This window comes from Urocitellus parryii, chromosome 3 (assembly GCF_045843805.1).
Source record: "Urocitellus parryii isolate mUroPar1 chromosome 3, mUroPar1.hap1, whole genome shotgun sequence".
NCBI classification, from domain to species: domain Eukaryota; kingdom Metazoa; phylum Chordata; class Mammalia; order Rodentia; family Sciuridae; genus Urocitellus; species Urocitellus parryii.
The window spans coordinates 21,955,956-21,974,643 of record NC_135533.1 but is presented as its reverse complement, the minus strand read 5'-3'; the positions used below and the strand labels follow the sequence as shown (position 1 = coordinate 21,974,643).

The window sequence follows — 18,688 nt, the reverse complement described above, 5'->3', positions numbered from 1 at the left end:
ACACACACACACACACACACACACACACACAACTTTTCCTTTTAAAAATTTTATTGTACTAGATAGGACTTCTGGTATGATGTGGAATAAGAGTGATTTATTCTCATCATATGGGTGAAGCATCTAATTTTCTACATTAAGTGTAATGTTAGCTATAGGTGTTATGTGTAAATTTTTTTAAATCAATTTAAGGAAGGTCCCCTTTATTCCTAATTAGCTTGGGTTTTTAATTATGAATTGATATTGGATTTTTTGAAATGCCTTTTCTGTATCTATTATATAACTTTTTTTCTTTTACCTATTGATGGAATGTATTAATTGTTTTTGGAATGCTGAACCAGCCTTGCATACCTGGAATGAATACTTTGATTATGCTATTATTACTTTTATGAATTGAATTTGATTTGCTAATATTTTGTTGAGTAATTTTTTTTGCATCTATATTTATAAAAGATACTGAGCTGAAATTTTTCTTAGGATGTCTTTATTTGGTTTTGATATTAGGGTAATGCTGGTCTCATAGAGGAAATGTTTCCTTTGCTTATTTTGTAGAAGACATTTTAGAGAATTGGAATTATCACTGTCCTTAAATGTTTGGTAGAAATCACTAGTGAGGCCATTGGGCCTGATGCTTTCTTTTTTTGGAAGATTATTAATTATTATTTTTTTGAATGACATGAAATTTAATAACCTTGTCTCTCTCTCTTTTTTTTTTAAATATTTATTCTTTAGTTTTTTTTGGTGGACACTACATCTTTGTTAGTTTATGGTGCTGAGGATCGAACCTGGGCCGCACGCATGCCAGGCGAGCGCGCTACCGCTTGAGCCACATCCCTAGCCCCAATCTCTTGTTTTTAATTATTGTAGCATTCTATACACTGACACAGAAGTAAAAGAAAAAGACTGAAACTTAAATGTGAAAACTCTTTACAAGTCAATCCATAACTTTATACATTTAAGAATATGTTAATGGACAGTTGAAGAATAAGATTATTAATTATTGATTGAATTTCTTTAGTAGTTATTGGCTTTGTCTCCTTGAGTTTTAGTTATTGTATCTTTCAAGAAATTGGTCAATTTCATCTGTGTAATCAATTTTGTGAGAATAGTGTTATTCGTAATATTCATCTTATAATCTTTTGATATCTAAGATCAGTAGTGATGCTTCCTTTTCAACAAATATTAGTGATTTGTATCTTTTCTGTCCCCCTCCTCTTTGGTTAACCGAGCTAGAGGCTAGTCAGTTTTATTGGTCTTTTCAAGTAACCAACTCTTTGTTTAATTTTTCTCCCTTTGTGTTACCTGTTTTTAATTTCATTCATTTTTACTCTAATTTTTGTTTTTTTTTCCTACTTCATTTATTCTTAAATTGCTTTTCTTTCCTGGTTTCCTAGGGTGGAACCTTTTAAATCTTATTAACTAGCATGTATTCAATGTTGTAAGTCTCCTTCTAGTCATTGGTTTCATTGTATCTCACACATTTTGCTGACTATTTTCTTTCATTTTTACTTAGTTCAAAATATTTTTGAATTTGTCTTGAGACTTCCTTGACTTATATGTTACTTGGAAATTTGTTGTTTACTCCAATTATTTTAGGATTTTCTAGGATTTCCAGGATTATCTTTTATATTTTTCATAATATTCTGTCTTTTATGTTACTAATTATGTGTTCTATAGTATGCTTGATTCCCCCCCCCCCCATGCCAGGGATTGAACCAGGGCCTCCCATGTATCAAGCAAATGCTTTACCACTGAGCTACATCCCCAGCCCCTTACTGCATTTGAAAAGAGTGTATATTCTGCTATTGTTGGATGAAGTATTCTGTAAATATCAATTAAATCTTGTTGGTTGATGTTGCTGTTCAGTTCAGTAGTATTCTGAATTTCTGCCTGCTGAATCTGTCAATTACTAAAAGAGGAAGGTTGGTGTCTCCAGTTATAGTAGTGCTTCTTGCAGTTCTGTCAGTTTTTCTTTCAAGTGTTTTGACACTTTTTTGTTCAGCACAGACACATTAAGGATGGTAATGTCTTCTTAGAGGGTTAATACTTTTTTCATTAATGCCTCTCTTTATATCCCTCATGATTCTCTCTGTTCTTAAGTCTGACTGATATTAATATAGCTACTCAGTTCTCTATTTGAAGCATGATAATATCTTTCTCCATTTCTTTATATTCATGTATTTGTCTTTAGGGTGAGTTTTTTTTTTATAGATAACGTATTTGAACTTTGTTTTTCTTCATCCACTCAGTCTTTATTTTTAAATTGGTTTGTTTAGACTGTTCACATATAAATTTATTATTGATACAGTTGAATTGATGTCTACATTATTTGTAACTGTTTTCTATTCAGTGCACTTGTCTTTATTTATTCTTGTTTTCTTTTTTTGATTTGAAAATTCAACTTTATTTACAAAAGTTCTATCAACAAAGATGCCATTCCACCCCTTCAAAATAACTGATAATTTTCACAAAAACCATTTATATAGTTTAAACCTTTCTACATAAAACCGTATTTTGGGATAAGCAAACAACCTTACAAGATGATTCAAGACATATAAACAAAAAATAAAAAACAACATCTAGCATGAATGCTGTATTGACAGAATGAAGAATTAAGAATCACACTTTTTAATGTGCTGCTCCACCAAGAAATGGAAACCTGATAATATTTTGGGAGGTAAAGGCTTCACAATAAACAGTGTTCTTACATAGGATAGTTTAGTTGTGATTGTTTAGGGTTGATATTGCAGGCTAATATTTATGCTGATTTTATAGAATAAGTCATCATCATTGTAAAAAGGGTACAGACATTTCTATACAGATTTTTCTACCAAAGAAAATGCGGATACTGGCTTGATCTCTTTATTCAGGTCAATTAATAAAATGCATAAAAAGAACTTGAGACCACAATCAGGTGACTTACAAAATTAGAATTTTCCCTGAAATCAAAGAGTATTATCCTTTATAGTATATATAAATCTTAATTTTTCATAACAAGACCATATAGACTATTTAACCAACAGTTTAAAATAAAATTATCCAAATTACTTATTTACCATTTACATGTGATAATTACTTAAAAATTCTTTAAATTTAATCTAGGGGGATAATTACTCTCACATCACAGCTAAGTCATGAGGAACTTCAAAACTTTGGAAAAAAATTCATCCCTGAGAAGTGAGAGAAAAACGTCTAAAAACCCAAACAAACAACCCAGAGAGAGAGTCTTGTACCCTTTAAACAATCTTTACCATAGCACAAACTGTTATTAATAGCCAGCAATCAGATGTATTTCAATCCTGGACAGCTACAACCTCTGGTGACTTGATCTTTCTGTAATTAAACTGCAAGTGCAGTATTTTTTTTTAAAAATCAGATAAATAGAAACTCTGGTTTTATTTTCAATTTTACATTTTTGTCAAGTGAAATATCAGCCTGCTAAGAAATGAATATTCTAGTAATGACTGAAATAATAACTTCACTGGCATCTCTTCTTCTGGGTCTCCATGTCTCCCATTGTTGTTCACCCAAATAATAAAATCAATACGATAGCAACTGAGTTTACTATTATCAATGGCACTCGCATTACAGTTCTTAAAGATCGAATCAGGTTCATTAGCTGAGATTTAATTCCTGGTTCCTCTCCGAATCCACCAATTCCCTGGTCCGTTCCCCAGCCAGTGTTTTTAAGGAAGCGCTCCTCGTGCAGGACGGTGATGGCCTTGACACACAGCAGGGCTGCCTGAAGTAGTGAATACAGGGTAAAGGCCATGGTCAATGGGAGCCTTCACGAGGCCCAACTGAACCCTCTCCCGCCGCTGCAGCGGTCGTGGTGCCGCCACCACCCCCGCTCTATTCTTGTTTTCTATCCCGATTTGAAATGAACGTTCAATGTGATTTGTTCTCTTGTCTTTTAGCATATCAATTATACTTCTTTAAAATTGTTTTAAGTGGTTGTAGTAAAGTTTGTAATACATATCATGATTAATCTAAATTTAGCTTTAAATGTGTATGTTGCTAGTACAGGTACCTTATATCAGAATATTTGTTATTCCTACCTTTTTTGGTCTGCTTTGTGCTGCTGAGACAGAATAACACAGATTGGGTTTGTAATTAACAGAAATTTATTGGCTCAAATTCTGGAGGCTAGGAAGCCTAGGATTTACAGGCCAGTGTCATCTTGCCACATCATTTCACCGCAGAAGGACAAATGGAGGGATAGAGGATTGCAAAACGAAGCCTAACTAACTCTTATAAAGAACTCACTTCTGCTTTGTTTAACGCACTCCCACAATAATGGTGTTCAATCCATTAAAGACGGCAAGAGCCCTCCTAACCTAGCCATTTATTGAAGTTCCCACCTCTTAATACTATTAAACTTTTCAAACTATAGTATCTCTCCTATCATAATGTAGTTCATGAATTTCACTCATCTATATGCTGTACTCATCCAATGTCAGTTAAGAATAAGAAAAAAGTTTTTTAAAATCTTAATTTAATCTGTTACCCTATTTATGTAGATCCATGTATCTAACTGTTGTAGTAAGCTTTTTTGCTGCTTCAACCAAAAGACTTGTCAAGAACAATTAGAAGAGGAAAAGTTCTGGAGCTCAAGTTTCAAAGGTCTCATTCCATAGGTGGCTTACTTCATTGCTCTGGGCTTGAGTCAGGCAGAACATTCTGTCAGAAGGCATGAGAAGGAGAGCAGCTAAAAACGTGGAACCAGGAAGCAAAGAGAGAGAGAGAGATCCGTCACCAGGGACAAGATGCATACATGGAAGGCTCCCCTCCAATGACCCACCTCCTCCAGCCACACCCTACCTGCCTACAGTTAGTACCAGATCAATGCATTGATTAGATTAAGGCTCTTATAACCCAGTCATTTCACCTCTAAACTTTCTTGCACTTCAACACTTGAGCTTTTGGTGGACACCTAATGTTTAAACCATAACCCTAACCTATATAATTTCCTTCTCTCTGAAGAACTTATGTTAACATTTCTGTAAGTAGCAGTTGGTTTACTATTACTGGTATGAGTAATAAATTCCCTTAGTTTTTGCTTTAGGAAATATTTTTCATTTTTGAAAGGTAATTTTACTCAATATAGAATTTTAGGGTTTTTTTTTTTTTGGTTCCCCTTTCAGCAGCTTTAAATATTTTATCCTACTGTTTTCTTTTTTCTGCCATTGAGTTATATCCTCAGCCCCATCTTACAATTTTCTTGCTAGTGGGATTTTTATGTGAATTCCAGGGTAATTCTTATCCTTGTTCACTGGTAATGACTTTTTTCCTGTGCCTTCTTTCCTCTCTTTCTTTCTCTTCTTGTATTGCAGTTAGGCTTTTTGATTTTCTTAAAGTCCTTGGATATTGCCTCCCCCACACCATTTTTTTTTTTCTTTTTAGTTTATGAACTTTCTGTTGACATATCTTCAAGCTCACTAACTCTTTCCTTGTTACATTTCCCACATTTCTGGCATCTTGTCTACTTTTTCCTTTAGTGCCCTTAAGATATTAATCATAATTTTTTAAAATTCTCTAATGTCATATTCTTAAGTCTACCTGAGGAAGTTAGCTGGGACCTCTAGCCTTTATTCATTATCTCCTAGCATCTAATTTTAAGTGATAGTCTTTCCTTTCAGTTAATATTTTTAAAATATTTTATTCTGATTTGTTATATATGACAGGAGAATTCAGTTAATATTTTTTATGAAATCAATAAGAATGTTCTAACTTGCACCTATTCTTGCCATTCATTAGTTTGATTTATCCTTTCTACGTTTTTTTTTTCAGTACACATTTATATTCTATTATGTTGTACTTACCTTCATCCTTAATTTTAGTTGTACCTTAATCCTTAATTTTAGTTGTATAGCTAAACATGTTTTTAGTTCATATGACCACATTTTAGGGCTTTCAAATCATTTTGGGATTTGTATAGTTTGCTTTTTAGTGTTTTTTTCCAGAATAGTTCAAGGAACATGTTGTTAACTATGCCTTTAAACTTGAAGAACAGTTTAGCTATAAAGTCCTTGGCTCACATTTTTTGTGCCTGAGTATCTTAAAATTTCTGTTTGATTGTATGAAAAGCATAGCTTTTAAGTTTTATACACACACACACACACACACACACACACATACACCTATATATAGTTTTTTTTTTTTCTTATAAGTGACTTGATGTTTTTACCTGAATGCTCAATAGCTTAAAAAAAAAATTGTAGTAGGTATCTTCTGGGTTGAATTAACCTAGTATACCATGTGTCCATTTAGTGTATAGATTTCAGTTTTAATTTGAAGTTTTCCTTGTAGCAATCGAAATATCTGTCTGCTTCCAAGTATATATTTTTAAGATCAACTACTTACTGTTGCTTTCCTTTATATCTTTTTCATTATTTTTGTTCATTTTCTATCTTGTTTTTCCCTTATTGGCCTTATTTTCAAGGGAGAGGTCTTTTTCTGTGTGTGTATGGGGGGTTCTTTGTAATTTATGATCTTTGTTTCTGGGGAAAAGGAAAAAACCCAACTGTTATCCCTCACTTGTGAATCTGGTCTTATTTTTTTTTTTTATCTGTTATAGTTTTAGTTTATTTCTGCTAAAGGAAATATTTTTCTTCATTACTTTTAGGTCATTTTGCAATACTAAATTTAATAGTTTTCTTTGGGTCTACATTGCTCAGTATTTTTATTATTTGTTACAATGCTGTTTTCCCCACAGCATCTTAGTGTGGACTTTCCTTTTATGTTTACTAGTATATAAACCAGTTGGTTTTCTGGTAGTTATAGAAGGAAAAACTTCTATAGGGAAGGAATGGACAAGGGTAGTTTTTGAGCTTTGTAGCTCCAGGCCCCTCTCATTTGTGACGTATTTTTAAAAATTGAACTTTTGAGAAATAATAGATAAAGTCTTTTGCCTTTGTGTCTGTGTTTTCCAGATGTTTTGTTTTCGAAAGAGGCCCCTTTAAAAGTATTTTGCTGTTGTGATACTTTTTGAGATCTCTGTCACTTGGCCCTCTTCTCACCTATGTATTTTCTTTCTCTTTGGCCAAATTCTCATTCTTTTTGCTTTGCTTAGACTCCCCCCCCTTCTCTCTCTCTCTCTCTCTCTCTCTCTCTCTCTCTCTCTCTCTCTCTTTCTCTCTCTCTCTCTCTCTCTCTTTTTCTTTCTTTCTTTTTTTTTTTTTTTTTCAATTTCTGTTCTGGGTGGATCTCTGTCTTTCTGAAAGTGAGAAAATATTGAGAGCATAGTTTTAAAATCCTCTTAGGATCTAGAATTAGCACTTTTTGAATATCTCTGGCTCCCTTACAGATTTCTTGCCTTCTCTGTGTTTACCTACATCTTGAAGTCTGTGAAAGATATTATCTGACTTTCCTTAGTTCTCATATTTCTTTATTCACATTATTTTCTATTACCTGGATGTGAACTTGTTGGTCCTTTGTGGAGAATAGACTTTTCCTTCATTTTTACAGGAGTGTATCCCCTCCTCCCCCCTCTCCTTTCCTCTTTCTCTCTTCCACCCCCCTTAGTGGACAGAATGCCTTTATTTTGTTTATTTTTATGTGGTGCTAAGGATTGAACTCAGTGCCTCACACTTGCTAGGCAAATGCTCTGCTGTGGAGAGCAGTGACAGTGACTGGGAGACCAGTGTCTGAGATTGAGTCCCTGATGACTTCAAGGCTATTGGCATACTTGGTGAATCTAGAATTAGCACTTTTTGAATATTTCAGAAACAGAAAGTTTCTGTGCAAAGGCATAGGATGCCCAGTTGCTATGGAGATATCCTCCATGCTAGAGTCTTATCAGCCTCCACCTAACATTCTCAGGCAGGCAGCTCCTTGGAATGAAGGAACTTCCTTGCTAAGATAATCACAATGTTTCACCAGTTTTGCTGCTCCTGAATCTGCCTGCAAATTAGTAACTTTAAACAATGGACTTTCTTGAGAGCTGTACAGTGCTCTTAACATTGCACATTGCAACTGTAATGTAACTGAGGAAATAGCTGCATACTGTTGCTAACTCTGTAACTTTTCTGAATACAAAGAATAATGCTTGCATACTCTTTAATCTGATTTAGAGACACATATAATAAAGATTGCTGGTGTAATTTTTTAGACCTGCTTCTTCATCAGAGAGGAGCAGCGCCTCCATCCAACCCCAGCTGTTTTATCTTCAAGATCTGCGTGTGTTGACTCTCTATTTCTTCCAATCTCCCATTGCCTGTCACCAGAACCTTTTATTTTTGTTGCGGTGGTCCGGCACTCTGCCACTGAACAGCTTTTTATCTCCCCCCGCCCCCCTAAGGAGAGAGAGAGAGAGAGAGAGAGAGAGAGAGAGAGAGAGAGAGAGAGAGAGAGAGTGTGTGTGTGTGTGTGTGTGTGAAATTTTATGCATCCTATTTCTTTTTATAGCATTGTCTGTAATTATCTTGTTTTTAACTCTACTTATTTTGTACTTCTCATTTGAATGTTAGTATCACAAATTGGGGACCTTGTCTATGTTAAATATCACTGTATTCCCAGAGCCTAACACACTGGCATATGGTGGGATTCAGTGAATATTTGTTGACTATGAGCAACTCCAGCAATGGTTGACTCCTCTACTGGCTGTGCTCCTGTCTTAAAATTGATAAATATTTGGAAGTGAGTCTAAACCTCTTTTATGTACAAATATTTGATTTAGGGAAAAGCTGTAATTTATAGCATACTCTTTAACTCTCTAGAGGTAGATATTTAAAATTGACTTAAGAGTTGATCCTTGTTTTACATTTTGAATTATAGTATTTTATTGTATACTTTTTTGTGTCTCTTAAATTTTGTGCTATATGTATTAAAAAAATAGATTGTAATCTCCTTCCCTTTTTATACTATTAACCTAGCAGAGTATTTACACGTAATGGAAGCTCTGTTACATAATCAATTGATTATGTATTGTTATTTTTTAAGGAAACACATTGTTTTCATTCTTTGTTATTTCTTTACTGCTACTTTTTTTCATTCAAATTCTAATTTGACTTTTTAATAAAATGTTGTTTTGATTATTATTGTTATAACATTGAGGATTGAACCAGTATAATAAATTGCTTTACTGCTGAATTATATCTCTGTTTTTATTTATTTTTCAAATTTTGAGACAGGTCTTGCTAAGTTTCTGAGGCTGGCCTGGAATTTGTAATCCTTCTGCCTCAGGGATTATATGTATGTACCTCTGTACTTGACTTTTTATTTTTAATTGACACATAGTTATTATATATACTTATGGGCTATAGTATGGCATTTTTTATACATGTATGCAATGTATAATGATCAGATAAAAGTAATTGGCTTATCTATCACCATAGAGGTGTCATTTGTGCCAGAAACATTCAAAATCCTTCCTTCTAGCTATTTTTAAATGTTCAGTTGTTGTCAACCTTAGTTATCCTATATTGCTGTTGAACATTAGAAGTCATTCCTTTTAACCAACTGCACCCCTGTACACATCAGCTAAGCTCTCTTCATCTCTTTCTCCCCCCTCACCTATCTCATGCTGGGATAATCACTATTGTATTCTATACTTTGAGACAAACTTTTTAGTTTTGTGTGTGTTATTATTGACAGACGTGTAGGAGGAACATTATACATGATACTTTGAACAAAGTCTAAAAGACTATTAATTTAGCCTCCTAAATGGTGTTTCCTAGAATATGTAACTAAACTGCCCTGATTAGAGCTGGAAGAAATTTGAGATTAAGGAACTCAACTTTCCCTTCACACTACAGATAAAGGAATTAAAGCTCTGAGACATGTGATGGGTTATCCAATCAACTGGTGGCCAAGATCCAAAGTCTTATGATTCTTAGTTGATTTATTTTTCTATTATTATTATTATTATATTTTAATTAATTTTTTTCTTTCTTTCTTTCTTTTCTTTTTTTTTTTTTTTGTGGTGCTGGGGATAGAACCCAGGGCCTTTCTCCTTCATGCTAGGCAAGTTGCCATAGCTACATCTCCATTTAGATGTAGATCCTTCCATTTTATCACTTCATTGAAAGGGTGCAGGTTTTAGGAGTGTTTTTAAACTACCATGGAAAAAGCTAGGTTGAATTCCTATGTTGAATCCTTTTACATTCTTTTAAATACTTTACATGATTGATTTTTCTTTATATCAGAATTAGAAGTGGTTTTTGAGTGTCAGTTGAAAATCTGGAGGATTTTCTGATAGGAAACCTGAAGAGCCATTGGCAGAAACAATTTAAATGCTCCATTTTCCCCCAACTACTGCTATTTATATTTAAGTATTCTTAACAGCAGTAATCTGAATATTACTAAGCAGACATAGGATTTGAGCATAAGTTTAATCAAGAAAAAATTTTGGTGACTTGAATTAAATCCCAAATGTCCAATAAACTGTATATATATATATTTTTTTGCTTTACTGGAATAAACCCAGGGGCACTCTACCACTAAGCTAAGTCCCCAGACCATTTAAAAATATTTTGAGATAGGGTCTCTTAGCCCAGGCTGCCTTGAACTTTTCAATCTCCCAAGTAGCAGGGTTTACTGCATGTACTGCTGTGTATGGCTATTTTTATTTTTAATTGACACATAATAATTGTATATATTCATAGGGTTCAATATGACATTTCAATACTTTTATACAGTGGTAGTGATCAGATTCCAAGTAGCTGGGATTGTAGGCATGTACTACCATGCCCAGCCAATAAATTCTAAGGTTGAATTTTAATAGTTTGTTTCTAAAATTTAATTGGTAGTGTATATATAGATACTGTACACTTAAAAATATGCAAAAATAGAGATATTTAACTTGGAAAAAGTCAACACTGTATTTTTCATTTACCCATGTGTTTCACTATGATCAAAATAAATGGATTTAACTACTCATATCCTTATCTTTGTAGTCTGTGCCCAAATATGAAATTATTGTTCATTTTTATTAACCTTCTGTTTTTAATCCAAATGTGGTAGAAATGAAAATGCACATTTAAAACTTAAATTAACTTGATAAAAATAGGAAGCCATTTTAGCCCAAGCCCATCTCCTTTTCAGTTCTTCTTAACCAGTTTTTAGCTATTATTTGTATTTTGCATTGTAAATATTTTAAGCATCGTGGATATTTTATTTACTCTTACTAGGTAACTCTTATTTGATTCTTATAGCCTTGGCACTGAATTGTGCTTTGTATAACTTTTTTGTGGTTATTTATTTTTCTAGACAGTAGTATAAATTAAAGTTATGGGATGCCTGTAAGGTGTTGTGTCCACATTGTTTTAGTTGGCAGAGCAGAGATTCCTGGAAACTGGAATTAAGAAACCATTGATTTTTATTTCCTATTCCCTGGAGTGCATGGTCTTCAAAATCTTCCTCTTCACTTCCTCTGTCTGCTACATTTTTATCATGCTACTGACTGACTTATTCCTTCATTTATATCTCTTATTCTATTTATCATTTAGCTGTTTTATTGGTTCTGTTTATTTATACATTTGTTTGTCTTATAATTTCTTTTTCTTTTTATTATATCTCTTATTCTATTTATCATTTAGCTGTTTTATTGATTCTGTTTATTTATACATTTGTTTGTCTTATAATTTCTTTTTCTTTTTCATTTTGATCTGTCTCATCTCCTGCCATAAGAGGAAGGCAGTTTAAATTAGCTGTCTTTGAGATAATTGTAAGGCAAAATGTCTTACTACAAAATTTCAATTCTAATTGTGTTAAATTTCAACTTAACATGTTACAATTTAAGTTTTAAATGCACTGTCCTGTGGCTCTGGGTAGAATAATCCTCTTTTGCACTGTCCTGTGCCTGTGAGTAGAATAATCCCCTTTTAGAAAATGGAGAGGTGACCTGGTATCATGATTGACATATGCAATATGAGAGGTTAATGACTTTAACTTAGTCCTAAGAATTAGAACAAGAAAAGACTCTGTACTGCTAATGATGGTAGGTTTTATAGGTCTTTGGAAAATATAAGAGGAATGATAATAACGAGCACATTTTATAGACTGCTACCATAGCAATAGTGGCTCTGTTACTGTTGGTGAGGGACTGATGTTAAGAGTCACTGCCCTAAACTAGTTTCTTATTTGCCTTGCATGAGAGTGGAAGAAGGTTGAGGAAGGATCATTGTGGGAGGGCAAATTAAAAGCAGTCTGGAGCTGACTTTACATTTTGGGATATGATGTGTTGCCTAAAAATTTCAAAAGGAAAATAAGCCTTTTTAGTTTCTTTTCAGTTTAATCCCAGAGACCCTAGGGACTCAAGAGGAACTCAAGTTTGAGGCCAGCCTTAGCAATTTAGTAAGAACCTATATCAAACTATATCAAAAAAAGAAAGAAAAGAAAAAATAAGGAAAAGTTAAGGTGGATTTGATGATGATAATGAGTCAGTTTGACATAAATACTGGAAGTTTGTTGTCATGTCAACCATGTTATCTTCTACAATAATTATTTTTACTGTTTATGTGAATTATGCATATTATAAAAAACTAGAACAACATGAAAAAATAAGTAAAATATTGTAATGATATTTATAACTTATTTTGGGTTCATATTTATACTTGCTTTATATGAGTTGGTAAATATCCACTTGTTTATATAATTGCATACAAATATAAACATACATAAAGAATAATTTATTCTTGTAATAACTAGTTACACATGCTTCTATCTTGGGTTGTAGAAATCCCTCTGAGTTAGTCAGCATAGATCTGCATTTTTTATAATGGCAATATAATATTCCATAATATGTTACATAATTTAATCTCCTCCTCCCCCTGTAAAAAATGTTGCATTAAACATCTCTATACATACATCTTTACATACCAGTGATTTTATTTTTGTGATGCGAGTACTAGATGAAAGAACATGTATGTTTAAAATTTTAATGTATGCTGCAAATTTATTTTCCACAAAGACTAGAGTAATTAATGCACATATACCTTTTCTTGCTGATTTTTGATAATTAGAGATTAATTTTAACTTTTTGAAAAGAATATTCTTTTGTTTTTCTCTGGCATGAAAAATACACAGAATTTTTTTTTTAATATTTATTTTTAAGTTTTTTAGGTGGATACAATATCTTTATTTTACATTTATGTGGTGCTGAGGATCGAACCAGTGACCCGTGCATGCTAAGCGAGCACTCTGCTACTGAGCCACAACCTCAGCCCCAGAAAATTTTTTTTTTATCCTTATTTATTGACCAGTTGAATGACTTGGTGAGTTGTATTTTATTTATTTTGCATTCTGTTGGTCATATTATACTCATTAAGTATAATAATATTTTACACATTTTAAATAAAATTCTTTGTTAGTCATAAGTTGAAAACTTTCACTTAAACTGTTGCTTGTATCCTGTTTTTCTTTATGGTATTTTTTTACAATATAAAATTTGAAAGGTTTTTTGTAATCAAAAGTTATTTTTCATATATACATACACACACACATATATATATACATATTCTTTTTTTTTTTTTGGCAGAAAGATTTCCTCAACACTGCAGTTTGGCACCTATTTTTTCCCCTGAGATTTTTATGTATGTGTGTACATATGCTTAAATGCTCAATTAGGATTAATTTTGTATATGGTATTAGATAAGGGTTAACTTCTGATGGATAGTCAGCTCTGCAAGATCCTTTAGTAAGCCAACTACATTTACTGCTGAATTAAAATGCTTATAAAATATTAAATTACCATCTATCCTGGACTTAATTTCCTGTTTCTTTGAGCTGTTTGTTTCTATACTAGTTCCTTTTATCTTTAATTGTAGAAGATTTAAAGTGGTTTAAATCTTTTCAATTCTTTTTTTTAAAGTGTTTTAAAAGCTGGTGATTTGATTTTTCTCTCACTATTTTTTATAAATTTTCTTGGTTCTTTTGTATGTTTATTTTTTTGATGCTAACTTTCTGTTGCATGAACTCCTTGGGTAAAGAAAACTTTCCATAACTCCCAGATCTGGCAGTCTTGTAGGCCATTTCTTGAGTTGTTTATTATCTGTGGTTCATGGAGACACTTTTCAGCTGAGAGGGCAGGTTCTTGTTGTCTTCAGAGGTGAAGAGAACCAAGAGAACCAGCTTAGCTCTCTTGAAGCTCTTTAATTTTTATTTATTTATTTATTTTTGAGAGAGAGAGAGAGAGAGAGAGAGAGAGAGAGAGAGAGAGAGAATTTTTAAAAAAATTTTTATTATTTAGTTTTTGGCAGACACAACATCTTTGTTTGTATGTGGTGCTGAGGATCGAACCCGGGCCGCACGCATGCCAGGCCAGCGAGCTACCGCTTGAGCCACATCCCCAGCCCTCTCTTGAAGCTCTTTATGGGATAGGAAGACTAGCAGATTGTCACAGCAAAGCTCATGTTAATGACTTTCTCTTGGGGACAGAGGTATCCTTGGATCTCGTGGTTCTTCTCCTAGGACCAAGATTTGTCAGGATTCTTAATTTTTATTTTGGCCTCTATCATAGACTGGGCTCAATTCAGTAGTTGTCTTTAGTGTTGGGACTGGAGATCAGAAGAAATATATTTCAGCTTCCATCTTTCCAAACCCTACTAGGCTAACCTCACTCAATTTCTGTTCTGTATCATGCTGTGATGGATCCACTGTAATTTATTTTAAGTGCTATCTACTCATATATTTTTATCAAGTATTTAATAAGTACCTTGTATGTTGCAACATTTAGGCACATGAAGATGAATACTACAGTCCCTTTCTATTTAGAAAACTTTGCATAGTTTTTTACTTATTTCTTCTTAAAAAATGATTTCTTCATTTATCATCTATAATTTCTGGATTTTCATTTTCTTTATTTTTGGCTCTATTCAGTCGCCTTTGCTTGATTGTTTTCTTCTGGATCTCTAGAACTTAAATAAGTCTTTGATCTTCTTTTCTCTAGCAGTATTTCATTCCACAAATCATCTCACTCAGTCTTTGTTTTAAATAACACTGATATACTTAGATCTCTAAAGATGCATATTTTATTCTACCCCATTATTTTCTTGGAATTTTACCCTCTGACATCTAACTACCATGTCTCCATTGGGCTAATAGGCACTTCATAATTTTCACAAGACCAAAACATATTCTAACTGTTTGCCCCCCATAACTTTGCATCCAGTGATCATCTGCTAATTTTTTAGATGATGACATGGCTAGCTCCCTTACATCATTTTATTTCTCCCTTTATTTTTCTTCATAATACCATCATCTTTTTAACCACTACCTTGAATTATGTAGATATTTGTGTTTTGTTTAATTTTCCAGGTGCTTAAAAATACTAATTTCCTATTTTTGTCAGTCTTTATATTTGTATTTTTGCTAGTTTTAACAAAGTTTGTCTCTGCCTTATATGTTTTTTTATTTGTCATGAGTCCCTTTGTTATGTGGGCCTTTAAATAGATAGTAATGCTGGGTGTGCTTGGTGGTACTCTCCTATGATTCTAGCAGCTCAGGAGGCTGCAGTGGGAGGATTGCATTTCAAAGCCATCCTCAGCAACTTAGTGAGATCCTGTCTCAAAAAAATTAAAAAGAAGGCCTGAGGGTATGGCTCCGTGGTTAAGTTCCCTTGGGTTTAGCCCCCCAGTTCCAAGATAGATAGATAGATAGATAGGAATTTGTCTGTTTATTCACCTAATATAAAGGATATTTAAATATATGGCTGTATTGATGCATGATGTTAATTTTTTCATTTTATTTTAAAAGTTGTGATTTTAATGATTTTATCTTTATTTAGTCTTTATTTCATAAATTTTGCAAAAAAGTGTTTTTGTTGACTTTTCTATCTCAGTATTAGGTGGATAGTATGTTTTTGTTTAATTTTAAACTTTTGAGTGGTATTCTTACATCTCTTTTTTCTTTTATCACCTTCAAAAACATTCCTTACTAAGAACTATGAAGGAATTATCTCACATATTATCAGATCTCCCTCTTCTCAAATTGATTACATTTTCTGATTTTCATGGTTTTAATTATTTGTAGTTATCATGGATTAGATTTTCCTTCGTGGTTTATAACATTGATATCAGTGGAATTTTTTAAATCCTAGCTTTTTAAAATATTTTCTTTGTTTTTAATTTTTTTTAATTCTGATTTGTTATATATGACAGCAGAATGCATTACAATTCATATTACACATATAGAGCATAATTTTTCATATCTCTGGTTGTATAAAATGTTTATTTACACCATTTGTGTCTTCATACATGTACTTTGGATAATGATGTCCATCTCATTCCACCATCATTTCTAACCCCATGCCCCCTCCCTTTCCCTCCCACCCCTTTATCCTATCTAGAGTATACCTATTCCTCCCATGCCCCCATCCCTACCCCACTATGAATCAGCCTCCTTACATCAGAGAAAACATTTGACATTTGGTTTTTGGGGATTGCCTAATTTCACTTAGCATTATATTCTTCAACTCCATCCCTTTACCTGCAAATGCCATGATTTTATCCTCTTTTTATTGCTGAGTAATATTCCGTGTGTGTGTGTGTGTGTACACACACATACACACCACATTTTTAAAATCCATTCATCTACTGAAAGGCATCTAGGTTGGTTCCACAATTTAGCTATTGTGAATTGTGTTGCTATAAACATTGATGTGGCTGTGTCTGCCTAGTATGCTGTTTTTAAGTCCTTCGAGTATAGACCAAGGAGAGGGATAGCTGGTCAAATGGTGGTTCCATTCCCAGTTTTCCAAGGAATCTCCACGCTGCCTTCCATATCGGCTGCACTAATTTGCAGTTTCACCAGCAATGTATGAGTATGCTTTTTGCCCCACATCTTCACCAACACTTATTGTTGCCTGTATTCTTAACACTGACTGGAGTGAGATGAAATCTTAGAGTAGTTTTGATTTGTGTTTCTTAATTTCTAGAGATGATGAACATTTTTCATATATTTATTGATAGTATATAATCTTTTGAGAAGTGTCTGTTCAGGTCCTTGGCTTATTTATTGATTTTTTTTCTTAATTTATTGATTTGTTATTTTGATGTTTAGCTTTTTGAGTTCTTTATATATCCTAGAGATTAGTGCTCTATCTGATGTGTGAGGGGTAAAAATTTGCTCCCAAGATGTAGGCTCTCTGTTCACCTCACCGATTGTTTCTTTTGCTGAGAAGAAACTTTTTAGTTTGAATCCATCCCATTTATTGATTCTTGATTTAAATTCTTGTGCTGTGGGAGTCTTATTAAGGAAGTTGGGACTTAATCTGACATGATGGAGATTAGGGCCTACTTTTTCTTCTATTAGACACAGGGTTTCTGGTTTAATTCCTAGGTTCTTGATCCATTTTGAGTTGAGTTTTGTCCATCGTGAGAGGGGTTTAATTTCAACATAATGAAATCAATAAATGTAATTCATCACATCAATAGACTTAAAGGTAAGAATCATATGGTCATCTCAATAGATGCAGAAAAAGCATTTGACAAAATACAGCACCCCTTCATGTTCAAAACACTAGAAAAGTTAGGGATAACAAGAATGTATCTAACATTATAAAGGCCATCTATGCTAACCCAGGCCAACATCATTCTAAATGGAGAAAAATTGAAGGCATTCCCTCTAAAAACTGGAACAAGACAGGGATGCCCTCTTTCACCACTTCTATTTATCACAGTTCTTGAAACACTGACCAGAGCAATTAGAAGGTGAAAGAAATCAAAGAGTATGGGTAGGAAAAGAAGAACTCAAATTAGCACTATTTGCTGATAATATGATTCTATACCTAGAAGACCCAAAAAGTTCTACCAGAAAACTTCTCGAACTAGAAAATGAATTCAGCAAAGTAGCAGTATATAAAATCAACACCCATAAATCAAAGGTATTTCTGTATATCAGTGACAAATCCTCTGAAAGGGAAATGAGGAAAACTACTCCATTTACAATAGCCTCAAATAAAAATAAAACACTTGGGAATCAACTTAACGAAAGAGGTGAAAGACCTATACAATAAAAACTACAGAATCCTAAAGAAAGAAATCAAAGAAGACCTTAGAAGATAGAAAGATTTACCTTGCTCTTGGATAGGCAGAATTATCAAAATGACCATTCTGCCAATAGCACTATACAGATTTAATGCAATTCCAATCAAAATCCCAATGGCATTCCTCATAGAAATAGAAAAAGCAGTCATGAAATTCATCTGGAAAAATAAGAGACCCAGAATAGCTAAAGCAATCCTTAGCAACAAGAGTAAAGTAGGTGGCATCATGCTACTACAGAGCAGTAGTAACAAAAACAGCATGGTATTGGCACCAAAATAGACTGGTAAACCAGTGGTTCAGAAAAGAGGACACAGAGACTAACCCACTAAATTACAATTGTCTTATATTAGACAAAGGCACCAAAAACACATTGGAGAAAAGATATTCTCTTCAACAAATGGTGCTGGGAAAAGTGGAAATCTTTATGCAACAAAATGCAATTGAATCCTAGCTTTTTAGCTTTAGCTTTTAACTGTAGTGAAATGTTTTCATACATGGTCGCATATCTTCATTCTGTTTTATAATTCATTCTTGAAAAAAAACCAATCTTTTTTCTAATAATAAAAGAAAGATGTTAATTTTAGAAAATTTGAAAAGATACAACAAAGCACAAAGGAAAAACTCACTTATGATCTTATCATATGCTTGAGAGCTATATTAACAACTCAGTAAATGTTGGTTGTCTTTTTTTCCGTGTGTGAATA

The 18,688-nt window shown here is 33.2% G+C and overlaps 1 protein-coding gene and 1 pseudogene across 2 annotated transcripts in view; one reads left to right on the top strand and one right to left on the bottom strand.

Moving 5' to 3' along the window:
* Mkln1 (muskelin 1) overlaps positions 1–18,688 on the top strand; it is a 176,866-nt gene that overhangs the window by 19,098 nt on the left and 139,080 nt on the right. The gene's annotated exons all lie outside the window — the stretch shown is intronic.
* Positions 3,443–3,772, bottom strand: LOC113185574 (immediate early response 3-interacting protein 1 pseudogene; annotated as a pseudogene).